We start from the raw sequence: 27,337 nt of genomic DNA on the forward strand, positions 1-27,337 counted from the left end.
TCTAGATGTCAGTATAACAAGCAGTGGCCTGCAAGCAATAACATGGTACAAAATCTGACATCAAAAAATGAGATGAAGGCACTGCAAGACATAATCTTTGTTTTCCACATCTCAACACAGAAATAAACTAGTTTTTCAAAAGCTCCACTTCAGGGATGTAAAACACTTTTTATTTGTGCACAAAAGGCCAAAACACAGAAAAAAGCTACCTATATACGCATACACAAAATACCTGTACACAAGAACAACGTGTAGGTGTACAATAAAAGCTGTCATTCAATGATTATTTGATGCGGTAGTATTTGCCTGGTATGCACACACGAGTAATTATACAATACAAAATAGCCAGCAAACAGGAACCACATTCAGTTGCTGAACCCAGAATACACGACATGTCTATATGTTGGAAAAACTCTCGGAAATGTACAAAAACTCCCAAAAGAACTTTGACTAGTTTGGAAATTTGTAGTTTGTGGCCACTGGTGGCAACATGACACATTGTTTACACACTGAATTCATGGAGGTGATGAGATTTCATACTATTCCATTATTAACAGCTTGTAGTATTATGTTAACATCCTGTGCAAGGGTAGGAATATGAGCATTATACAAACAATACAGTCTAGTTTGGAAATTCTCCACGGCTGGTTTTACAAATCTTTTATGAGGACCGGAATACGTGTAGTGCTTCTGTTAGGCTTGGTTAGTACAGTGACCAAATAACTAAGGCTGCCCCCTCAGAGTTGTCTAGGTTCTCGCAGTCAACATACAAATGAGGCTCTCAACTATGAAAGCCTGCATATTTCACACTGCCGCTGCCTTTTATTACAGTTGTCTTGAAAAGACTAAGATTTTTAAATGATTGCTGGTTGGAGGCACCTGCCCTATTTCTTGGAAGAGAAGAGATTAAATTGCATACATAGAAACAAAATCTATGAGAAAACAATTTCAATACCAGAATATCAAAAAGCAGATGCAGAGTTGATGCATTCAGCAACGGCCCTGCATAAAACAGTGTTTTTGCACAAAAAACCTTCCAACAATATGCCAACGGACATAATTCTGTGTGCATTGTGAATTGGAATTGAAAACAGCACATCCTATCGTTAGAATATTAAAATCACTTGTGACAGGTCACTGCATGATCAATATTTATGATTTATTGCTTTGTTAGTGTTGGAGTTCACTTATCTTGTGTGTTAGAAAGTAAGCAAACAGACAGAGCTAGTTGTTCCTTTTTTCAGGAAGTGTGACCAGGCGGTGTATTCCAACTTCACACCTATGAGCCTCCCTGAGAAGGTCAGTGCCAGGGTACTGGGGAGGAGAGTCCATCCATTAGTCTAACCTTCAATTTGAAAGAAAAATGTAGTTTTCATCCTGGTCATGTAACATTAGACCCACTTTTTATCCTCTCAAGGGTATTTGAAGGTTTGTGGGAGTTTACCCATTCGGTCTTCGTGTGTTTTGTGGACTTGACTACATACCTTGGAGTGTCCTATGGAGGTTGCTTTGGGAGTATGGAGTATCTGGCCCACCGTTGCAGGCTGAATGTGAGAGCTCGGTCTGCACTGCCAGCAATACGTCAGATGCATTCTGTAGGCAGGGCTGAAGAATGGAGTGTGTGTGGTTCAGTGTTTCAGGATCTTATCTCTTCTTTCTGATGATAGCTTTCTGGTTCTGCTGCCTTTGTCGAATGCTGACACAATGGTTTGTGGCAAAGTGACACCTCAAAATCTGAGGTGATTCCTTGTCAGTGAAGTGGAGTGTCCACCCTGGATAAGTGGTGAGGGAGATAGACAAATAGACAGGTACAATGTCACCTACTGTACAATGTAGACTTTGTACTGATCTGTTGAGCTGAATGTAAAAACAAAGCTGTATATATACTGGTCAATCTACATTCCTACCCTCATGTGTGGTCACAAACCCTCAGTAGTGAATTTAAAAAAATGAGAGAGAGAAATGAATTTCCTCTGAAGGGGGAGCGTAGAGCCAGCAGTCCGGTGACATGGTTCAGGCATCTGACTAGGATGCTAGGTAAGATGTTCCGAGCATGTTCCACTGGGAGGAGACCCAAGAGGGTGGTCTGGGTATCACTGCTAAAACTCCTGCCTTCAGTTCTGATCTAGTTCTAAAATCATGTATGGATCAAAAGCCACTGTGTTCCCCCCTGAAGAGCTGAAGGAGGTGGCCGGCGAGAGGAAAGATGTTTCTATCCCTGCAAGTAGGATGGATGGATGATTTCTCAGAATCATTGTAGAATATAAAACAAAAACACCTTCATAGTATGAACAAAATTCCAGTATGAAACAAAATACTACCAGATTCAGTTTTGTTGATTTCTTGTTCAAGGTCATATTCTCGAGCATGTCAGACATCTTGTATCTGGTTGTTATTTTTCGATCACTACCTGGAAGTCCTCTTTTAGCACGTCCACTGTACTCCCTGTAACATTTATTGGATGGCACAGCTTGAATTATCAAAGGGTTAGACTGCCTAACGCTAATTTCCCTAATGCATTAAAATTTCTGAAGATTTGCTTAAACTTTTGCACCATGGTAAAATGGTAAATGGTAATGGTAATGGTAAATGGCCTGTATTTGTATAACTTTTGCACCATTTATAATTTCTGTGAGATGATACAGAGAAAACCAGTGATTAAATATTCTCTTCTAGTGGCCTGAAATGCAGAAAAACAAAACATACAAATCATTTCATCTTACACTTTTTACATAATGTAACAATCAGGAAATGATTTGGTCACTTGGACAGTTTTGTAACACAGTATTGCCACAAAATGTATAAACGCAAATGCAAACAGATGGAAATGAAGTATAAACCACGACTGCAGCTGCTGGCATTTCTAGGTCATGAGGCAACACGACGGTGGCGTGAATTCATTAGATCTGATATTCTGAATCACTTATCAGATATTACCCTAACACATGCGGTGTAATACATTAAACTAGTTTTGATAGTTGAAGGTTATGAGATTGATTCAAAAACCTTGCAACTTTTGGACAAATGCTCTGCATTTACATGGATTGGTGGATTTGCCCAGACTATCAAAGGTTTTGACTCATGCATACATTGGGAGTTACAATAAATATAGCACTTTTTATTTAGCTATCTAAAGAGGTATTAATATATGCAGTCGGGTAATGTTTTGTTTAATTTTGGGAATGATTCAGGGCACAAAGTCCAGATTTCATAATAACTGTGAACATGAAGCTCACTGGTGTTAATTACTGCCTCATGTAAAAGTTAACAGTCAGAGCTTTTACATATATGCTAATTGGGCAGACAACTAAAAACCATCATGCACCACAATGAGAGTGTTGCAGTGGCTATTCAATAGTGTAAGTGGCCCATATGTTTCTACAGCTACTGAGGAGAACAAGGTGAAGAGCCAGGGAAAAGGGCACAGGAGATGAGGAGCTGTTGTTTCCAAAATGAAAGTCAAAGAGGAACGAGGGAGCCGGGCTTTGCTTTCATTGTTGTCTCTCTGGTATATGTTGTGGTCCAGGATGGAAGAGCTACTTTACTGCACAGGGCTGAAAATGACCTGTTTAAAAAAGGTGTGTGTACATGTTTGAAAGAGCAGCCTATTCTCATTCCCAAGGTTTCAAATCCAGCCATTGTGACAAAGCTGCTGGCTGTCTTAGATATTTGCACAAGGTTTTCTTTGGCTATGGTGCTGTGATGCACAGAAAATGTTGACATGGGTCTCATATGCTTGTTCCGAAATATTTGTCACATTTATTTATAGTTACGTATTTGTATTCTCAACATACAGGCTAAATCTTGTAAAGCACATTTGAGTCCATATCATGATCATTTACTACTTTATGACAAAGCTGTTAGCATGCAGCATCCTGTGAGGAGTGCATCAAGGTACCGATACCAAAGGAAACTTTGAGCGTTTCTCTTTAGCAACAAACGCAACAAAATTTGATGCCCTGGGAGGAGAGTGCATTTAGAAGATACACGAACTATTACATGACAAAAGTCATGTAATAGTTAAACTCAAGTCATATTCATTCTATGATAAGGCACAACATGCCTTATCATGCACAACATGCAGATGCAATAGATGAATCAGACACTTTGACCTCTCACTAGTAACAAAGAGCCCAAGGTATTGATCCAACCTTCAAACTCCAATCTAAAACATCCCCGAGATGCACCATAACAGATCATCTGTGGAGAGTACAAACTGCCACCCTACACAATATTGCACCCACACAATATTAGGCAGCTGTATTGGTGCAAATTACTTCAAATGTAATATTTCTTTGATGCTTCTCAGCTTTAGGAGATGGATATGATCTGCATGGCAAACATTAATGACCTATAACAGGAAGAAACCCCCAAAATAGAAATTAAATTTGATGAGACCTCATTAAAGGCAGCTTTCAAAGTTGTACTGCAGATCAAACTTTAACCAGCCACTCCTCCTCTTCCAGTCTTCATGGCGTCTAATCACCTCTGCCTCAGGCTAAAGATGTCACCTTAATCACAACGAGATGAGTGACAGGTGCTTGTGCAGGAAAGTGGAATTAACAGTATTTCCTCCCTGGAGGTGAAAAGGTTGCTTTGATCAACTTTTTTTTGGAAGGTGACTAAGAGAGAAGAGAAGATTAATAACGGTCTTTTCTTTTTTAAACCTGAAAGAATTACGTGGTAATTTGAGATTGTGTTTTGTTGTCTTTGGCCTGTCGTAGTTAAACATGGAGTTAAATGTAGTTAAATGATTTGTGAATCAGTGCATTTTGCTTTTGTTTACATCCTTACATTGTTGCAGCTGTTTTGCAATTGGCTTGTTTGAATGTTTCATTTCTGTTCTGTTCTGTTCTTCTTTTTTTTACTAGTATGGTATACTAGAAGTGCACAACACAGAGGTTTTTTTTAGTAGTTTTTATACAGTTTCTTTCAAATAATGGTTTTAAGGGAAATAATGGAAGTACTGAGAGGATTTTATCTTAAATAAAAATTAGATTTGACATACTTCCTTTTACTAGTACTTACCGTGGAAAAAAAGCACAAAAATGTGGCGCGAGTGGTTTAACGTACTAAGCTGAGATTGTGTTCGGCAAACCATGTGAATGTCACAGTTCTTCAATAATGAAATTATAAAATAAAAAATGATTTCTGCATTCCAGTACAGTCCTCAGATTATGTGCATATTTCCCTGTAAACACAGTTGTGGTTGTTGTCATTTTTTTTCCTTTAAAGGTCAACCAAGTTGCTTTACTTTTAAACTGCCAAGGTCCTGGCGGGTTGCGAGCATAATTTCGTGTCCTCTGGAAACCCTTAACCCTGTTAAGTGCTCCAGTCCAGTAGGTGGTGGTAATGCACCTTTAAGCTGGTTGGCCGACCCCCAATAAAAAGATCAGCTCAAACCTTCACACTTATCCAGCTTGTTCCCTACTCTGCAGCAATAATCAAGTTTTCTAGTGTTTACTCTTAAAGGAGTCTGTTGGCACAGTCCTCCAAAATAACCTCACCTGTACTTTCCTGCACGCTTCTTACCTGCAGTCTGTTAATGAAAGACCAACAATTAAGCTAACCAGTCAGGATTACAAAATAATTCAAGCTACAATAATGATACTAACTTGGGCCCACTTTAACCTGTTCTCTACTATGGCAGAAATCCCCATGAAGTTCCTGTAAACAAGTCACTTACCTGTTCCCTCACCTGGTGGTCTGAAGAAATTTACTTGGTGATTTGCTCCCAAGTATTAATTCAGATAATACATTTTCATCTTTCTGCATTCACCTGATTTACTGAACTTGATATAAGTGAGAGAATAGCAGCATTCAGATGGATGTTTTAAAGTGGTAAAGGTCTTGTAATATAAGTAAAGATGTCTCCCTCTCAATTACCTGCTTCTCATGCAAAGATAAATCTTTGTTTCTTTCTGAATTGAGAAGTTTTTGTCCTTACAATTCATGGTTCATTTCCAGTGTTGGTCAAGTTACTTGAAAAAAGTAATCAGTAACTAATTACTGATTCCTCCCCCCAAAACGTCATCCCATTACTTTACTGATTACTTATTTTCAAAAGCTCTTTTTAAAACTTGTTTTATCAGTTTTAATCTTTTAACTTTATGCATCAAGCAAAAATTTAATTATATGCAACATTCACTGACTGGAAGAAATTTGTTTAACATTTAAACCTATTTTCTGCACATTGCAGCACACAAAATAAAATATTTTTATGTGTTTACACTCATTCTTTCAAATAGATGCAAGTAAAACACAGCAGAAAATAAATAAAATCAAAGACTAGCCGTCCTGTTGCTCTATTTTCACCTGGAAAGCAGGAGTGGGGTAGGCGGAGGTTTACCCTGGTGCAGGTGTGCCGCAGCGGTCAGTGGAAGAATCCGCGAGTTTCTCTGTGAATTTCCCATTACGTGGTAGCGCACTCGGTGCTTGTTTGGAAGTTTAAGGGGGGTTTTTCGCTGTAAAAAGAAGTTTTCTTCCAACGCACAACGGACGCTAATGTTTTTGTCACTTTTTATGGAACACAATAGTGCCCTGCAGACTGTTCACAAAGCTGAGGGATCTGGGACTTAACAGCCGTCTGTGTGCATGGGTGTTGGACTTCCTCACTGGCAGAACTCAGGTGGTGAGGGTGGGCAGGTGCTTCTCCAACAGCATCACCATCAACACAGGAGCATCTCAGGGATGTGTCCTCTTGCCACTGCTCTACTCCCGCTACACTTCAGACTGTGTGGCCACCCATGGCTCCAACACCATTGTGAAGTTTGCTGACGACACAGTGGTGTTGGGTGCCATCTCCAACAACGATGAGGTGGCCTACATGGATGAAGTGAAGAATCTGGCATTGTGGTGCCAGGACAACCACCTCCAGCTGAACGTCAGCAAGACCAAGGAGCTGGTGGTGGACTTCAGAAGGGGTCAGCACAGAGACTACAAGCCCATTATCATCAATGGAGCTCCAGTGGAGAGGGTGCAGTCCTTGAAGTATCTTGGTGTCCACATCTCCTCAGACCTGACATGGGCTGCCCACATTCAGGTCCAGACCAAAAAGGCTAGGCAGCGCCTGTATCACCTACGACAACTGAGGAAGTTCAGGGTCTCTCCAAAGATCCTCAGGATTTTCTATACAGGCGCTGTGGAGAGCATCCTCACACAGAACATGACATCGTGGTTTGGGAACAGCTGTGTGAAGGACCAAAAAGCTCTCCAGAGAGTGATCCGTACAGCAGAACGCTGCTGCAGGATTGCTCTCCCCCCGCTTCAGGACACCTACACCAGGAGATGCCGGACTAGAGCAGCGCAGATACTGAAGGACCCGTCCCATCCTGGCAACAAACTGTTCCAACTTCTGCAATCTGGTAGAAGGTTCCGCATCTTCCGGGCAAGGACAGAGACACTCAAGAGGAGCTTCTATCCCCAAGCCATCCGTGCCCTAAACACACACACCCGCCCTCTCACATCATCTATAATTGACTGAGACAGGACTCTCTTCCAGACACTAAACCAAGGCACAATGTACATTTCAATTCCTTTAATTTTAAATATGTTTATATTGTCTATCCTGTAAAATAGTCAGATGTCTATTCATATTAATGTACAGAATTCACCTGCTTGCTGCTACTACTGCACATTCACCCAGTGTATATACTATATGTGTGTGTGTATATATATATATATATATATATACATATATATATGTTCTTCCTCTACCCCCCCCCCCCAATTTTTGCACATGTCGAGGAGCGTGTCAGGCTACATTTCACTGTGTGTTATACTTGTATAACTATGCATGTGACAAATAATAAAGAACCTTGAACCTTGAACCTTGGAATCAAACTCAAAGTAAGGTCAGTACTTCCACGCTTTAAACGCTGCACGCTCATACTCTCTCCCACAATCGATATGTGATCCATTGTTGATCTGCACACAGCTGTTATCACGAATGTCGCACTCGCTTACGTCACTGTCGTGAGACATTCTCGCAAAAAGAAACCACGGTTTTAGTAACGCAGTAACACAGCGTTGCTACGGGAAAGTAACGGTAATCTAATTACCGTTTTTGCAATAGTAATCCCTTACTTTACTCGTTACTCGTTAAAAAGTAATCGGAAGTAACGTGTTACTGCCCATCCCTGTTCATTTCATCCATCATGCTAAGAACCGAAAAGCCTTAATTAAATGCTCTCAAAAGACCATCAAGTCATCGCTTTGACTATTTTAAATAGATGCCATGTTTTAGAAGAAGCATGGTAACAAACCAACTATAACTAAGTCTCATCCTTGGGGTAAAAATGCTGTAGGTGTTGAGAGTGACCAAAGACATTTGTCATCCAGATCAAAAAGAAATTCTTCTGGTGTTCCATTTGGATGATTTTCTGCTGTGAGAGCAGTAAACTCATGACTGAACAGCACAGGAAAATAAGCGCTGGAGCATGCAAGCAGCTATAAATCCTTCGATCGCTTTTTCTTTGATTAATTCTCATAAAGAACTCAGGTGAAATTGACACAGGGAGATGAAAGGTTCCTTATACCCCCTCTTCTCTCTTTTCATTCTCCTCGGGTTATTTCCTTCTCTCTGCCAGGGGACGTGTTTGGCTGTGAGCAGCAGAGTTGGGAACAGCATCAGCATCCATTTATCCACATCATTACCCACATCTACCACTGCTGCCACAGACACACAGAGCTCAGTCTCTAATCTCCAGTCCACAAGATGACACTTTGACCTCTGGGAAGTGCTGCCATGCGATTACAGAAGAGCAGCAGAGGAGAGATGCAAAGACACGGTGAACAGTTTTTGTTAGGGTAACGTGCTGTAACTTTGTCAAAAAATGACTATACAGGAAGTCATTAGTACTAATAAATAGACTCACTGACCACTTTATTAAGTAAACTTGTTTAACTGCTTGTTAACATAAGTGTTGAATCAACCAATCACATTGCAAAAACTCAATGCATTTAGGTGTGTAGACACAGTCAAGATGATCTGTAGAAGTATAAACTGAGCTTCAGAAAAACATGGTGATTGTCATTCCTGTTGACTACAACCTCTTTAACATTTATGATATGTTGTTGTTATTATTATTATTATTATTATTATTATTATTATACATTTGTGTTTATTTTGTTTTATTTTGTTGTAGCTTTAACTTGTTGTAAGTGTGAGGTCAATTTTAAAATCTCAGCAATTCGCTGTACAAGACTCATGTTAGTGACTGAGGCAGGTTTTTGGTGTAGCACATACATACTATGTGGCCATTTTCACCTAGCAACTACCAGCAACCTCCTGCGACCTTGTAAACTAGTCAGGAAAGTCATATTTGTCCCTTAAGACAGGTTGTTGTTAGATGATGGTCTCAAGGCTTAATTTTTAGTATAACTTCATTGTTGCGGAGGAATTTTGGTTCCTTAAACTGGTTCCTCAGAAGTTAAATGCATATCACCATCTTCATAAATCAGAGGAGAAAAATGTTGCTTTTCCTATAGATTTCAGTTCTAACAAATGTTGTGTTTGTAACCACAGGAGTCGCCCCCTTACTGGCCATTAAAAAGAATGCAACTTCAAAGAACTTCTGCATGCCTCTGAAGTTGTCTGAAAAGTAATTGACTTTACTTCTCAGACCTGGAAGCTACAGCCATATTTTATATATAGTCAATGACCATGAATGGTTGCAATATTTTGCAAAATATATATAAAGCAAAAACCCGTATTAATATTTATAGGCACCAATGAGCAGTTCAGTTGATTCTGGTTGCTTTAAGCTGCATGCTTTAATTTATTTTGATTACTAACGTTACTTCTAGTAATGATGTGAGTGACTAGCAAAACTGATTCAAATGTGGCTCGTGGCTTGATAATGCAAAGAAGAGCCTTGGCTTTATGGGCTTTAGAGATATTATTTATTTATTTTTTTGCCTGTCCCGTTTGGATCTTTAGCCATCAGAATTGTTGTCTGAAGGCCAAGAAAGATGCCAAGTGGATTTACTTTACCAAGTGGATCATCATGGCCTTGCGCCATATTGGTCCGTTTGATTGACCTTTATTATAATTATGTATTTATTTTATTTTCATTTTTTAAAGACGGGACAGACATGACTGGGGGATAGGACAGGGTGAAAGAAAGAGAGGGAAAGAAAGAAAAATAGAGGGGAGAAGAGATGGTGAGAAAGGGGGGAAGAAAAAAACGAAAAACAAACAAAACACCTGGATCACCTGTATGGAGATAAAAAAAAAAAAAAACAGAAGAGAAAACAAACAACAAAGAGCAACATAGTAAAAACAACACCATCACAATAAACTAGCTAATAGTAGATAACAGTAGATACTTTTTTAATTTCACCTCTCGAGAATGAAAAAAGAAAACAAGCAATAGAATAAACAACATCACGATGATATATGGGAATATGACAGTAAATACTAAATATTAAACATTATTGTGCAGCACGTAAGATTGTCACCAGGACCCCTTCTGTCCACCACATCACTCCTGCCTTGCAGCAGCTTCATTGGCTCCCAGTCAAATATCGCATCAATTTCAAAATACTCTTGTACACATTTAAGGCTATTCATCATCTCTCTCCTCCATATCTCTCTGATCTGGTTAAGATCACCGCCCCATCTCGTTGTCTCAGATCTTCTTCTTCTCTTTCACTCTCCGTCCCTTCCCCCCGTCTTGCCACCATGGGGAGCAGGGCTTTGCTTTGCTCTGCTCCACGACTCTGGAATTCCCTGCCTCCTGATTTAAGAAATATCTCTTCCTTCTCTCTCTTTAAGTCCAAACTCAAAACCCACTTGTACAAAATAGCTTATCCCACATAACCTCTCCACTCTGCTATTTTATTTTTTTATGTCTTATGCTTTTATGAGTCTGTAAACTGCTTGGTTTAAGTTGCTTTTATTCTAATGTGTACAGTGACCTTGAGTGTTTTGAAAGGCGCTTTCAAAATAAAATGTATTATTATTATTATTACATCTTTACCCCAAGGCCCTGCATGTGTATACTCTCCTGTATATCCCCCTCCTGCAGAGTGAGTTCCTGAAGAGAGGAGAGCTCCTGCAAGATGTAACAACCTCCCCCACCAGTTGAAGACCGCCCCTAGGTGGCTCGATGCACCAGCGGCACCCTGCGCCAGGACTGGGCCCCCATACGCCCACAACCCCGGCAACACACCAACCAGGACCCAAGCCCCCGAGGCCCAGCCAGAGCCCCAGCCCAGAGACAGAACCTCACGCCCGTCCTGGACCCACCCAGGGGCAGCCAGGCTACCAGGTCAGTAACCCACATCCGTCAGTACATCCATCAGACCCTCCCCTAGCCCCGCTGCATGCAGCCACGAGGAAACGGTCACCTAAGAGCCAACAGAGCCCTTAATAGGCCATGACCGCAACCCTGGTTTGAGCCCTCCACGGAAGATGCTCCTGGGGAACCTTTAGAGATATTAATTAACAGACAGCTGCATTAAGCAGTGTGAGCTTCAGTCACACGGTGAATAGAACACGAGTGCCCTTCTTGTACTGATGGTTTGTGTTTCTTTTCAAATGTTCAAATAAAGGAGGGCACCCATCATTCAGTCACTGCTTTCTTTCTATACTTTTTATCTGAATAAAACCATATAGCCAGATCTGAAGTGGATTTGAAAAAATGAAAAAGCACTTAAACTTTTTACACAGAACTTTGAGTTCTTTGTCCCACATTCAATTAAAGTTTAGTAGAGGTTAACATAAGGGTTATTAATTTGAAAGGGCTTGGCACTTGCTCAGGCCTTGAAATTAATAATGAGCTTTCAAAACACTTTACCCTTCTATTCTTTATCTCACTCAGTCCTTTGAAGATCTGTCATTAATGAATGAGTGTCGCTTCTAATCCACTGTGGGCCACAAAAGGTGATTTATTCAGAGTATATTACCAGGTAAAAGTATTGATTGATCAAAACACAGTTCAGAGATGTAAAGAATGCTACTATCATATGGCTAACAAAGGTACCAAAACTATAAAGCTTGTGTAAAATCATAAAAATAAAATGTAATAAATAAGAAAATTCTGCAGAGGGTAGAGGTTTTTTTTCCACTGGGGAATGTATAAGTGTTTCTCTGCTTTAGTCCAAAAGTTATGCTAATCAAGCAAGCTGCATTGTAATATTTTCCTCCTACTCAGGGCGACCTTGTGGAAGGAGCAGGAATCAAAGCTGGACTCAAGGTTGAAGTTCGAATGATCAGGAGTTTGATATGGCACAATGTCAAAAGGTTCATTTTTTCCATTTGTGATTTCCCAGCATGGCCGAATACCAAACTCCAAACTCATTCAAACTCGGTTCTGCTCTGCTGCACTTTGACTACTCTACAGATCTGGTAAGATGCACGCATTTACATAATAATAGCACATTTAGATGGTGGATGAACAGCAGCTGCAAACCTTTACATTTTGATGCCGAGTCATTCTCCAGTGCATACTATGTATCCTTATTCTTGAGCACAATCGATTTTTTTCCAGTTGATAAAGTGTTGTCTGACGTCCTCAGCTCCTTGCATACACTATAAATGCCTCCGCTAAATAACAAACACTCAGGTGTTGCACTTTAAGGTAATTGCCTTTGCACCTTGGAAGTCAATCAGCCACAAAACAATAAATGAGTATTTGGCACAAGAACTCAGTTGTGTAAAAAGTTACTTAACAATTCTGGTACATGCACTCTGAAACATGCAAATATCTACATAAGAATATAATACACGTGATAGCTTGTTGGTATATGCAACCTTAAAAGTTATCCTTTAGGAACAAAGCCAATTTTTCAACATTAAAATCCCCTGATTTTGAGTTTGATCCTTTTCTCTTCATTTTGCGACAACCACGGGAGTCTAGGAGTACCGACAAGCTGGAGAGAATTGAGGAGGCAACAAGATGCAAGGAACCTACAGAGCACAAATATCTCCATTATAATGCAATAATCCGGATAATACAGTTTTATCCGGTGCCTGCTGCGTCTCCCTATTATAAACAAATTTTATACACAGTCCCAGGATTTTCAGAGGCTTGAAAGTACATGGAAAATTGACTGACAATCAGTTTTATCATCAGGTGAGGCCTGTTCTCTTATTAGTTTGATATTAAACCATACCTAATGTGTGAAGCTGATTCAAATGGTTGAATTTGTGTTTTATAGCTTTTTACTGTAATTTTCAATTAGGGGCTTAAAGGGATGTTAGCTCCAGAGAGAGGGGCCATTATTGGGCTAATAACAAAACCCGACAACTACGAATGGGAACTGATAAGGATTTAGCGATTCCGATTCCATTATCGATATTATTTATCGATTTGATTCATTATTGATTTTCACTGGATTCTCATTGCGTACACTGGGAGTCACCACCATCGCATGTCAAAGACATTACATTCTGCAAATTAATTGCATGCTGTGTGGTCAAATGATTGTGTGTAGGAGGTATTTTTCCTCTTTGTTGTGATCAGTGTTGGGGTCGTTACTACACAAAATTTACACAGAACACTTTTCTTAGAAGTATTGCAGTACATTATGTAATTATTCCTTTTGCATTTTTCTGCAAATTACATGAAATAAAATGTCTCATAATTAGCATTTAACACTATAAATCTGTAGGCTACAGTCCCACACACCAACACAAATCCCTATTCTAATGAGGACACACATACGATATTTCTCTTAGTTTTTAGGTAAGAACACAAAGCTGACAACACAAAGCAAAGATGAAAACCAGCACATAGACACTTCAAAGCTATCGCCAAACTGATTCTACTTCAGAAACAAGAACAGGTAGAAACAGAGGCAGCAGCCTGACTGCTCATCAGTTTGTTACCTGTTGAAGTTCAGAGTCTGGCTTGGCTGCTGGGCTGGAAGAGCATTTGCTCAGCTTTAACATTACTCTCGGTTCTCGACTAGCTTAGCGTTAGCAAAGAGCCAAAGTTGTAATAGCAGCATAATGCTGTTCTTTCTATTCTGGAAGCAGTTTCCACTTTACCATTCCACTCTTGTCCTTTATACAATGACAATATCTCCATATCAATGCTGTAGACTGCACCACTGTTTTCCCTCCTTCAGCACACAAACTTAAATCAGCTGATTGTACCGCAAGTGCAAATGGAACCGATAAGCGGGATCAATACCCAAGGAGACTAACAAGTCCAAGGAACTGGACTGGTAACCTTCTCAACTCCCATCCCTACTAACGAAAGCAAAAACTTTCTTAGTGACCAAATCAAAAATCTGGCACATTCTTAAAAAGGAATGAACTGGCCTGCTCACCAACACCAAAAGTCCTAAAAGATCACAGAATACACAAGTGCATACAAGTGCATGATGTAGATAATTATTTCATTGGTTTAAAAAAAAATAAACAGCCTCATAACATCTAACCAAGTCAAGAGCGCTCTTGAAGAAGCAGGTGTCAAGGTGCAAACCACAGGTTATAACTCAAGAAAAAGAAGACCAGATTTGCCAGAAAACATCTAAAAGTGCTTAAACATGATGGAGCCAATGTTATAGCATGGCCATCTATAACTTCCAGTGGAACTAATGTTTATTGATGATGTGGTTGGTGCCAGAAGCAGGAGGGTGAATTGTGAAGTGGACAAGGCTGTACTCACAGCCCAGATTCAGACCAATGCTGCAAAAATGACCGGATATAGGTTCACACTGCAAATGGATAATGAGGCAAAGACTTTTTTTAATACATAGAAATTAGATATTTTTCAATGGCCAAGTCAGCCACCTGATCTCAGCCTAATAGAGCATGTCTTTCAGTTACTAAGGATAAAACTTAAGAGAGAGCCACAAATAAGCATTAACTATAAATACAAATGGCTGTAATTTGTAAAAAGTAAAAGCAACATTTTTGTAATACTGCATAAATTAACTTAAAGACAGCATTTCATTCACATCTTGATTGTCTGATTTCAAATGCATTGCAGTAGAAGCAAAACTGCTAAGGTTGTGTCTCCAACAAACCATGGAGCAAAGTATATCTAATACTCATTCATGATTTACAGCAGCTGTAAACTAATATTTGTCACTTCTTTTGAAAGTAAATCACAAGCAGATTGAATGATTTTCAGGCAGCCTTGTGATGTTCACTTTGAACGGCTTTGTACAGTTGAAAAAAATCCAGCAGCTAGTGCTTTAATTAGAGATTTCCCATTTGACCTATCTTGCGTGTTAGTCACTGAAGAATGATTATAATATAAGACGAACTAAGTCTCTGTGTTGTGTCAGTGTGTTTGAGCGGTGGGTGAATAGTATCAGCAGTCTTGTTCATCATTGACTGGGTCACTGGGATCCTCTTGTGGATATGCAAAGAGTGATGAGCATCAGATAAAGGCTTAACGGGATAAAGAATGTGTGAGACGTCCCAGAGGATGTTGAGCCAGCACACGGTTTCACTGCCCTTTTCCACCTGAAGGAAAGAACAAAACCTGGCAAAGAGCCTTAGCCAGATGCTCGAGTTGCCAATCAATAACACAAGACCCAGAGTTATTTCTCTTTATCCCTCTGCCATTCCAGTGTATTGAAGCAGGAAGCTTGTCAAGAGACAAAATCTATAAGTGAAAGGTCATTGGTTTGTTCTGCAAGACCTAAAGCTCTTCCATTAACAGCCGTGTCTCATGTGGCTGGTTTCATATGAATTTAACAGAATGTTTTCAGTCATATCATGGCTGTAATAAACATCTTTAAGTCACAGCGGTAGCAAACAGAAAACAAAGAGTTGTAGATGTTATTAAAACCAGCTCAGCAAGCTGGACTCAAACACAGAAGCAAATATTGAAAAAAGTGTGAGCGCAGGTAAGAAGCTTGCAGGTGCATTCTCCTTTTTAAATGCCAACATAACCCTGAGACTCATTGTTTTTTTTTCACTTAAAATTATGTTGATGATCAAGACTCTGGTACATTTTAAAAACATATCTAACTAGGCAGCCAGAGATTACTTATGTGGGAAATTAGTTAATTCCATTAATCAGCATTAAGCATGGCTAAACAGAGCACTGCCTATTTGTCCTATGGAGCAGTGTTCTTTTCTGTGTCTTTATCTAATAAACCAGCAAAGGTTTCCACTGCAGTGCACCTGAGAAAAACCGCCACGAAACCTGGGGTTGGACCTGAAGTTATCTTACATAAGCACTCAGAAGCAGCAGCATCTGCAGGAGAGCCGTGATACTCGGGAAGAAACTAGATTTTAGATACGCATAGAAAACAGGCTAAACATGAGAAGCAGGCACACATAATTAAAGATGACGAGGATGAAGATAATTCCAGGATGATAAAAGACATATTCTAGGCCCGGGTGCAGTGAAAAGGGCCACTGTGCTCACTCAGCTGCATTCGAATTCACAAGTTATTGTGCTGTGTTCTGTTGTGTTTAGTTGTCCCATCGGCACTATGACTGAAAAACAATAAAGAGGTATCTTATCTCATCTTATCTTAATGATATGCTATCATATATCCTTACAACAGTAAGTAAAAGTTGGTAATGAAAAGGTTAACCATACACGCCACACGTTATTATATGGTTAATAGTAGCAATTGTAGCCACATGACTGATTTGGATCAGATGGGTCTCACTTTGGGAAGTACCCTCATGTCTCTTTGGAACTAGAAAGAGACCATTCATCAGCTTGTGAAGTAACTTTTAAAGCATGATCTCGCTCAGAAATTGCAAAACAAATGGAAATGTGCTGAGAATGTTCTGAACTGACAGTCAGTGACCGTGGCTGTCACAGTTCACAGTTCAGTTTCCTGCTTTGTACACCATGTGACCAAAGACAAATACACTTTTATAACTGTTTTTAAAGTGTGGGTATATTTCATCATGGGGTTTAAAGTAGATCGTTTAGGATTTTATAATTGTAATTTGTTGTGTAGCCTTTAAAGTTAGTATGGTTATAAGTGTGTGTGTGTGTGTGTGTGTGTGTGTGTGTGTGTGTGTGTGTGTGTGTGTGTGTGTGTGTGTGTGTGTGTGTGTGTGTGTGTGGTATAAATGTTATAAGAATAATAAAAACAAATAAATCAGACATAATATTGTTTTATTTTTTCAGTTTTAGACTGAAAATGAAAGAAAAAAAACTACCAATTTTAAGCAAACTGCAATTGAAGACTATCAATAAAATTCCCAAATTCTTCCCTCTACTCTAAATTAGAAAAAAAATGTGACTTTTAAATTATTTTTTCTTAATATATGTGGTCCTAATATTCCATCATATTTTCATTTGGTCAGTTCCAAAGTATGTTGAATGGCCAATCTGTCTCAGTTATTCTTGATTTTCATCTTAAGTGCTGTAAGTTGTTATATTTCCCTCAAGCAAAGTGTCCATGCTTGTAATCTAACAGAAAGCGTGAAGAAATGCTTCATAAATGTGTGAGAAAGCACTTAAACACTGGGCCATCTTGAAGCCTTCCTTCAAAGTCAAAGTGGTGAACAGGCAGCTTGTGCCCACCTTTAAGACTTTGGAATAGAATATTTATTGAAAAGCTTAAAGAAGACAAATTGGTCTAATTAGAAGCCCCAAAAAAGAAACACAGTCTTTAGTCTCTAAAAGTTAAATGTCTGAGTTTTTTGCACTGTAAATGTCAAAGTTGTGCCCACAGACACACAATCACACCATGATGAGTGTATTCCCCTGTGTGTGTTTGAATTAGTGCTCTCTTGAGTACTTGTGCAATTTTTGCTTTGTTTATCGCGAGAACCCTTTTACCTTCTTGCCCCTCTAGTCTCCGGTCTCCTCTTTGTCCTTTAGTCCTTTTACTTCTCCGTGGGGAGAACACATTTTCCTCTCGGTTTGACACAATCGATCTCAACCCAGTTCAAGGATGTCTCATTTTTACTTTCTCACTCCACCTTTGTCTACCTATTGCTTTCTCACCATGTAATCATACAATTATTCAATTACTTTTGTAAATCAATCAATCCACTCAGATCAAATTAAATTTGTTTCAGAGCTTAGTGCCTGTTTCCTACACACAGTCAGAGTTTGGCATGGAGACATCCACGAGACAAATTTAAATGACAGGGTGGAAGCTGTTAACATCATGTTGCTAATAAGACTGACTGAAGGGGAGCAGGTGGTAGAAAAGAGAGAAAAGACTTAAACTATTTCCTGTCTTGTACAAGCTCTTCTCCTAAGACTAATTAAACAACATCTTCTGTTAAGTAATATTTAATCCTAGAGTCAGAAAATTGTCTCAGAGATTTATGACACCCTTTACCCGTAGATTGCAGGGGGTTTTCTCTTCAAGAAAAATCTATATTTCATATGTGTTATGGTGCAAACAAAAGTGGAGCTATTCCCAGTGTCACTTAATACTGGTTTGTTTGGGGGGAGTTTTTATTTTGAATCTGCAGTAGTGTGCAGGGTTAGCAGGGTTATTTTCTGCTAGTGTGAAGTCACTCAAAAAGTAGTATTAAAACAGACAGACTGGCCTCAGCCCAGTTAACAGAAGTCCCAACACCTCTTTGATTACCATCACTCTGTCTCATAAACTGTTCATAATCTCTCACTCACACTAGCTTTAAACAGGGCAACCAGCCTGGTAGTTTTTGACTGAATTTTTTTCACATTTGGCAAATAATTGTGGTGACTAACTGGGTTCTCAGAGGTTTACCGTGCAACACCAACAACCTCTGGTTGACCACTTTTGGTTGCAAGGTGGCTGCACTTGTTTCCTGGTGGGAGGCAACCTGACTGACAGATTGGCAAATCATTGCCAGCTGTTTGTATTCTGGACATGCTCCTATATAAAAGTCAACCACTTGTGTCATTTTGCAGTTAAATAATCATCCTCCAGCAACTACTTCAACATTTTTGGAGGAATTTCTGTGTTTGTGTTTCAAATCTATGAAGTTCTGTCTGAACTCCCGTTTGAATTTGCATCAATACATTAACTTTTCTAAAAAAGCAAAAAACAAAAAAATACATTTAGCTCTATGTCACCAGATCATGATGATGACATTAGCTTACCTTTTGTTAAATGTTAGTGTTCTTCATTTTACTAGTATAAAGTCATTCAGTGAACATAAACAACATGTTTTCGGCAGCAGAGGAACTAATGAGGAGCTTCGGTGTGCAATCCCACTGATTCTGCAGGTCACTGAATAAGACTCTGCAATTTGAGTCTAATCAGTTCATTGATCCGTTCACGTGTCTGTAAGTCCACCCCGATAGTGTTTGGTTCGTGAAAAGACGGTATCTGTTCCAGTAATGCAACTTGATGCCGTCTTATAGACAATTTCAGGTAATCAAACTGAATTAAAATACGACCTTAAATGGCTGTGATTAAAACAGATGCAGCATTGCTGTGCTACATTTCTGTTACATCATATTTCATATGATGATTCTCAGGGAAAATCAGTTTTTACTGATGTATTGTTATCTAAGCTTTTGCTTTATCTAGTGATGCAGTTATAGAGACTTCTCCCAAGTGGTTATTTTGATCTTACAACAGCTCAATCAACACTAACAAGAGAGGTTAACAGCATCCTTTGTTTTAATTAAAAGAAAACCAAATATGCTTCTACAGATATTTTTATTCGGTTTGAAAATGTGGAAAAAAGTTGTGTAGCAGTGCATTGGTATTGGTGACATATTTAAATGATTATAATAATAACAACATGATAAGCTGTAACTGTTCTTTTTTGCATATTTATGGAATGGAGTCTCTGGACCTTTCTGCACATTTATTTTGGGTAATTCAGTTGTCAAACGGAGACTATCAGCCAAACTCAGTTTACCGTGCATTTTGTTGTTATTATTTTTAACTCAATTTCTATATTTTATCACAATAATATTGTGATTGTGACTTCATTTGGGTATTAAATTAGTTTACTGGAAGCTAGTTTAAGCAAACATTGATGAAAGAACAGTTATAGAATTGTTGAGCAATGGTAAAAAAATAAATAAATAAATAAATGAGTAAGCAAAAATAAGCATGGACATACTACATTCTTGCAAATGCAGATTTGATGTGATTTTATATTGTCACGTATTTTGGGAAGGTAACTGTAGGCAAATGGAAACTTGATCAAATGTCTTCTTCTGCTTTGTTTCTAAAAGTGTCAGGTCCAAAAGGAAGTCTGTGAGCTCTAGAAAATCACCTGTTCCAGGCCTCCCATAATGAAAATGTTACATAACAAGATATTGGTGTGGCTGAAAAGACTGGTTACATTTTTGCCAGCTTGTTTGCCCACTGGTTATGTGCTTCTTTGCATATATCTGTTGTGGCATTCAAAAGCATCTATTAAGTATTTTTAGCATTATCTGAGATTCTTTTCATGTTGCTTGTGTTCTGTGGAGTATCCGGGAACAAAAAAATATCTCCACCTATTCTGTTCCTAACAGAGCATGTGCGCTGTTTCTCTCTGGCTCGTTTATTTTTTCTAAGATTCTAACCCTCTCAAGTACACTCATTAGAGCCTCAGTCAGGCATGGTTGCCAGATTGTGTTTGGCAGGAGCACAAACAACACTGGCAGCACTTTTTGTCTGCCCTCAAAGTTCAAAAGTTCAAAACCAACAACAACCAACCCAAAGACAATGAGAGGATGACATGGGTTTAGATCCAAATCTGCGTCACCATGCTTCTGATTTCAGTCTAATGAGACATGCCATCAGTTTGTGCCTCCTTGAAGTTCCAGTTCATGTGATTGACTGGATTGGACCCAAGAACAAATAAAAGATGGCAGCCCTTCAAATGAGAACATATGAACACTCAAAATGTCTCCAATGTTAAGTTACACTTTATATAAATACAAATGAGAAGCAGTACAAGTTCCTTTCAAGTTCCAGTTCAACCAACCAAAATAACGTATGCTGTCTTAAGATGGCAGATGCAAACAAAAATATCTAGCAAGGTGTAAATTAAGGTTAGGGACCAAAAGTTTCCTTTAAACAAACCTCCTGTGTTTATTTTTACTGCAATTATGATTTGTGTACTTTAAACTGAATGAACAAGACCACAGAGAACTCTATGTTGGCCCCATCATGCTAGGCACAAATTATTTTGGAGTTGCATCAGAAAAGTGCATCCATGTTAAAGATAGATCAATAAAATCTGTCAAATCAAACATGGAAAGGAAGTTGCAGAAAGTAGCACCTAATGTCCTAGAAAAAATAAATAAAAACAACAGCATCCGTGATGGTGTTTACTCTGAGCCTACCACCAAAACACAGATATTCTTGAATCATAGATTTCAGAGGCTCTTGTCATGAGTTTTAATCCCACAGCATAAATGATCCTAAAAGATAACCACCCATCAGCAAAGGTGGAGATAAGCACTCAGTCACACAGCTTTAGAAACGTGTTGGTGAGCTCCTGGCAACCTCCAGGGTTGCTATAGAAAACTGATCTATATAGCACCTAATGTCAGGGTTCATCCATCATGTTACACAAAGTGAAAACTTTGTGCTCTGTCCATGGTCCTGAAATTATAACTGCTTAATTTGAATGTAATAAAACCTTATTAAGGAAAAGTGTGCTTTCAAAGTTCATTAACATGAAGGTATTGATCAAAACAAAAACAAACAGCAAACTATAAACCAATTCAAATTAAATTGTTATTAAGACTTCACTTTTCCGACGTCGATCCAAATCTGAATATTTTTAGGACATTTTTTGGACATTAATTTCAAATTCAGTATCCTCATCCTCATCCTGTGAAATTTCTACCACACAAACCACATTATTTTGGAAGAAGATTTGAAAGTGTTGGAAGACTTCTTGTTGCATGACACCTGTTTTTAGTTGGAGGTTCCAGGTCATTGCTGAGATTATTGAGCAAATTTAACATTATATAGCTTGGTAATCTATACATTTTTATCACATCTTTGTCTGACATTGCAAAGAAACTGACACAAGCGAAGAAAAGTCTCACTCTTTCAGCACGAGCTCTTAAATCTCTGTAATGCCTTCTCCACACAGCAATAACTAATTTTATGTAAAGTTAACACAAAGTGAAAAACTGAGCTTGGTGTTTTACAAATATGTATTATAATATATTGCACTCTTGTAGGATTCTTCATTCTTGTAGTATTCATACACTCAACATGTACTCATGTATCTCTTTGCCATCATATATATGGAAGCTGTTACAGTAGAAACGGCCTTTAAGTGTGGTTTAATACTTGAAATGTGCAATTCACTTGTATTTTTATTTTTTATTCCTATTTATTCTATTTATCCCCTTTGTATATTTTATTTATATTTGTCTCTGTATTTATATATGTGTGTGTGTGTGTATATATATATAACAGTTCTGTAACTGTAACTTTGGTCGTTGCTGTGCTTTTTTTGGAAGTCGAATTTCCCAGAGGAACCCCACCCGAGGGATTAATAAAGTTCTATCTTATCTTATCTTTATCTGGTCTTTGTAGAATTCATCTTGTCTTTGGATGTGTCCAAAGCATTAGAAGAGGTCAACTGGAAACATATAAAGGTATTATTTCATTAGACTTTAGTGTGGTGAGATAACCAGCAGGTTGACAGATATTCTCAGTTGAACTTGACATCCTAAAGGTCTTAGCATGTGTGCTAATGGTGGGTTGTGCAGAATTTCAATTATATTTAAAAATCCTCCTCCAGGCATGTTCAACGATAAAAGAATTAATAATCTTCTTAGAACACACATTTTAAATCTGTTTTTTTCTGTTACATGGACAGAAATTCTGACCTCTACACCTCCTCTCTCAATGAGAAATGCAAATACTATGTTTCCCATTGGTGAATACAAGACCATGCAGTTGGTTGTGGCTCCCAGGAATGACTGATCACAAATCCTATTCGTACTTAAATGCCTTTGATCCTGTTTTTATCAGAGTTTGGCATCTGCCGATTGCCCCACAAGGTTTCCTTTTGGCATTGGTTCGCCATGATGTTGTGCCAATGGTTAGATCAGTCGCATGCCCAGCACTTCAGGAAGGTTTGGTGTCACATGTTGATGGACTGGGCAGCCATGAGAATCAGAATCAGAGAGTATACTGATGCTGATTTTAAGCAGGTTTAATGTTAATGTTATTTTTAGAGTGGGAAATACTGCAATCTTTTAGTTAACAGTTCACCCGTTGCCTACTGGTGGTGGTCAGAGGGCCCGGTGGCGCCAGTGTCCGGCAGCCTCGCCTCTGTCAGTGCGCCCCAGGGTGGCTGTGGCTACAATGTAGCTTGCCATCACCAGTGTGTGAATGTGTGCGTGAATGGGTGGATGACTGGATATGTAAAGCGCTTTGGGGTCCTTAGGGACTAGTAAAGCGCTATATAAATACAGGCCATTTACCATTTACCATTTAATGATCTTGAGATCCCACAGCCACCCATCCAATCTCCTTAAGGGACTTTGTTGCTGTTTCAAACAGGACTGTTTGCTTTCAGCATTTAAAATTGTTAAGGGGCAGATGCCAAAGGACTGTGTTTTTCCTGATGTCTCCTGAGGTCTCTAATAGTAGATAAGATTTTTCTTGAAACCTTCATGAGACTCTGTAGGTGTGTTTAAATCCATCTCTAATAGTGCTTGAACTGGAAGCTGAAGCACTAGGGAGGGTCTTTGTTGTAGTAGAGCTTTGAAAACCTGCCAGCATTGCTGGGCCCATCGTCGACAAGACTGTGGCAGGAGGTTTAGAACCTGGAAGGGCTAGAGTTTGGCAGCTTCACTCTTTTGAGACTGTTTCACCAATTTAGGTTTAGAGTGTCCTCCAAAACAAACTGAACATAAGGCAAGGCAACATCTCTGTCTTGCAAAATGCTCCCTTCTAAAAATCTGTGACCCTCCTCCCCCAAATATTTCAGAAACCTTGCCTTTCCTCTCCCTGCCATCTGCAGATTCCAAGAACAGTACAACTTCTGTACAAGTCAAAAGAGCTACAATGGAAATGCATTGTGAGACAGCCTGAAACGCTTTAAAAGTACACTATTTTAGATAAGCTATATTTATCTATGGCTGACTGACTGTAATTAAGTGGGTGGAAGGCACAACAGAATTACATGTTGACATTAATGAAATACAGCAACAGAAATTGTCCAGTGCAGTCCTTACACTTAGAAATCTCCCCACTATCGGCAGCAATGTATAGTCACAGGCACAAGTGAGCAAAGAGGTTTAAATATGTACATAAAGTTTGCATATGGAGAATCCAACATGATAATTACATTATCATGGTAATTACACCCATGTCAGCACTGAAATTTATCTTTAGTTGATAGGCAGGTTGAAGAAAATAAGGAGGAGCTGGCATGTCAGTGCAGCAGGAGCGAAGATGAGTTGTCATACACAAAAAAGTGATATTTTATCTTTCCCCTCCATTTTTCTCCTCTTCCTCCCACATGCAGTCAAATGGTCTGAGTGAAATGTGTTCTTTTAAAAGGATTGAACCGTGTGATTGAAGCTTAAAGGTAATTTTGACAAATAGCTTTTCAGTGGTTGAGGAAATGAGTACATCTCCACTGACAGACTTAAAGTAACAGCTGAAAGGAAGATAAAGTCCTGCTGTATCACGCAAGGTTAAATATGAAGCAATCATGTACGGGACGAGTGAACAAGGAGAGAAGGAAAATCTATTTGTGAAGTAGCCTCGGCATTACCGAACATGACAAAAAGTCTCATCTCTGACCTCTCCATCTTTGTCAGGAGTGTTTGTGAACAGCTTCCACAGTCTGGGAGGCCTGGATGAGGACAGAGAGAGTTATTGAAAGGTCAATTGTCCAGGTAGTCAATCTATACTATTAACTGATGTATTGATCCATCATGTGTTTGATCACTCTGTCAGGTAGAGCAGAGGCAGGTGAGTTCTGAGCAATCAATCTCCAGCAGTCTCACATACAGCCTCCAGCTGGTTGTCGATTGGCTGCAAGAGTCTGCTGATGAGCCAAATGTCTGAAAGGCCCCAAGGGAAATCAATGCACAGCCCCACACAAAGATTTTACACTTCATGTTCTTTAGTTGATCATATGTCTGAAAGGTAAATCACAGGTTCATGTACAGTGCTGTTATAGAGTGAAAAAAAGACAACAAATCAAAAAGCTGAAATACAGTTTTTTGATTAGTTTTTTTTAGTTCTTCTGGCTGAGTTAATTAATCATCTTGTTTGGTTAAGTAAATATATAGTTCAGCTAATCAATGCCTTTCCTAGTTACTGTTGCTACAGCTGTCAAGTTTTCAGGTTCAGTAAACAGTTGGGAATAAAATAACAGCAATTGATGTAACAGTCGAAGTTCTGACTCAATTTGACACGGAAACAATGAGGTCATCTTCGATTTATGACAAGAAAAGAAAAACATTTTGGATGCTTGGCTCACAAAAAACAAGTGAGATGATGACTGTGCTTGAATGAGCCTCTAGCAAAGAAGTGTATAGTGCACAGGTGAGCTCCTAGTTTATGGAAACCTCCACAAAACTGCAGTATGGATATGATCAATTGTTTTTGCAGCAAGACTCTGGAAGCATTGGAATGCTCAATATTTGCACAAGCATTTTATGATGTTGTGGGGAAATAAAATATTTATTTTCACATCCACAGATAATGTCTAAAATTATCCAGTGCCTGCAGCTACTTTAGTTGGCAAGATTGCACTGTTAGTCTGATTATTTGCTGATGTGTCAGACTAATGTAAAACCTGTGCCAAAATTGTGTGGAGATGGTTTTGATTGATAGCTATGGACTGCAGACTTCAAGACCCATATACAGGGAGTCAACTAAAAACAGACTCTAACAGCTGGTGATAAGCTTGCAATAAAGAAAATCCCAAATGGATGATCAATAAAACAGTGCTGCACAGTGTATAAGGAGAGGTTACTATATAATGAGTAAAACAAGGTATTTATACACCGAGGGATGACTGGGGAAACAGGAAGAACAAGTGCCAGGTCAGGGTAATTACACACAGGTGAGAGCAATCAAGGGAAGCCAGAGAAATAAAACTATCACAGGATATGGAAGAAAATAAATTTTCAAATTAAAACAGGAAGTAACCAAAAGATAACTAGTAAACAAACAGAGTTAAAGGAGCAAGAATAATAAATAATAAACCAAGAATTCAAACCAATGACAGAACAGTAAAGAAATCTAAATAGGAATCAGAACTCAAAATAATATGAGCTGTAGTGTTTATGAATTTGGCAGACTCAGGTTGTGAATGTGGTCTGACCTCGATCCCACCCGACTATCACCTGTGCGGGTTTGAGCTAAAAAAAAAACCTCCCTCATCCAGTATGCTTTGTATTCTGGGATGCTGCAAGGTACTAAAGATGTGCAAAGGTCCGTACAGGCTAACAACTAGCTGTGCAATGAACGGAAATTTTCCAGTAGTGCAGAACACAGCAACTTCTTCCTGTATTTACTGTTGTTGCTCCTGCCCCAGACACATTTGGCCTATAAGTAGACTGAAAGTTCTCACGTAGTAACACATTTTGGTTCATTTGTAGTTCGCTTGGCTTTTCCTCTGTCTGAAAACTAACCAAACCAGAGGGAAAAGATACAAGTTTACAAACTCATGAACTGATTTAGGCCAGAGTAAATGAACTAGTGTCGAGAAAAACTGGCCACCTTCTGAAACTTTCTGAAATATTTTCATGTGTCACAGTGTTCAGGACAGGAGCCTGAGCACAGAGTCAGCCTTTTTCCTCACACACATCAGTGAGCTTTGGACTCCTTGAACCACGTTTGCTAGAAACACCCCACAAAACCTGACATTTTGGTCCAGCCATCTACAGCCATTACAATACATCCCCTGTCAAAGATCCTCCAAACCCATCAACTACAAGAAGTGAACGATCACAATCTGCCTGATGTATCCCGCCCCTTAAAGGGTGTCATTTCAACAATAAAGCATTTCATATCAACAATGAATCGATCAAGCATCTATCTAATGCTGTAGCTAAGTTTACATAATCATGATAACACTATAAGCAAATATCAAATTAAGTGATTTTGGGTGATATTAAGCAGGAATTTGATGACACCTCCTGATCACCACAGCCCAGTTTCTACTCGCCTCTTTTGTGTGTGCGTGAGGCACAAAGTATGTGCGTGAGTGCAGTATGTATGTGTGTGTGTGTCCCATTCATCATCGGTGAAAGTGACAGAGTGCTTACTGCTGTAGCTGAGAAGTGCAGTGTGAGCGTCCGGGTGCTGTCCAGGGATCACACTGGGCAATCAGACCACAATGCACTGCAGCTGCAGTCAATTCAAGGAGAGAGTGTGCGTGAGAGAGAGGGGAAGACAGAGGAGATGGTCCCAGAGGAAGCAGAGTAGACTTCCATTAGATACAGGAAGCGAGCTTGTGACTAAGATAGAATACTTGGACAGGTTTACTTGAACTCTAAAACTGCGATTG

At 39.2% G+C, this 27,337-nt stretch overlaps 1 long non-coding RNA gene across 1 annotated transcript; it reads right to left on the reverse strand.

Moving 5' to 3' along the window:
- Nucleotides 1–373: 373 nt before the first annotated feature.
- LOC113029830 (uncharacterized) lies at nucleotides 374–27,149 on the reverse strand. Its single transcript, XR_003273509.1, has 3 exons — nucleotides 27,096–27,149; nucleotides 1,485–1,772; nucleotides 374–1,345 (listed from the first exon to the last, which is right to left on the reverse strand). It is a non-coding gene; the product is annotated as an uncharacterized LOC113029830 (long non-coding RNA).
- Nucleotides 27,150–27,337: the final 188 nt, after the last annotated feature.

The sequence above is a fragment of the Astatotilapia calliptera genome, chromosome 9, assembly GCF_900246225.1.
Source record: "Astatotilapia calliptera chromosome 9, fAstCal1.2, whole genome shotgun sequence".
NCBI lineage: Eukaryota > Metazoa > Chordata > Actinopteri > Cichliformes > Cichlidae > Astatotilapia > Astatotilapia calliptera.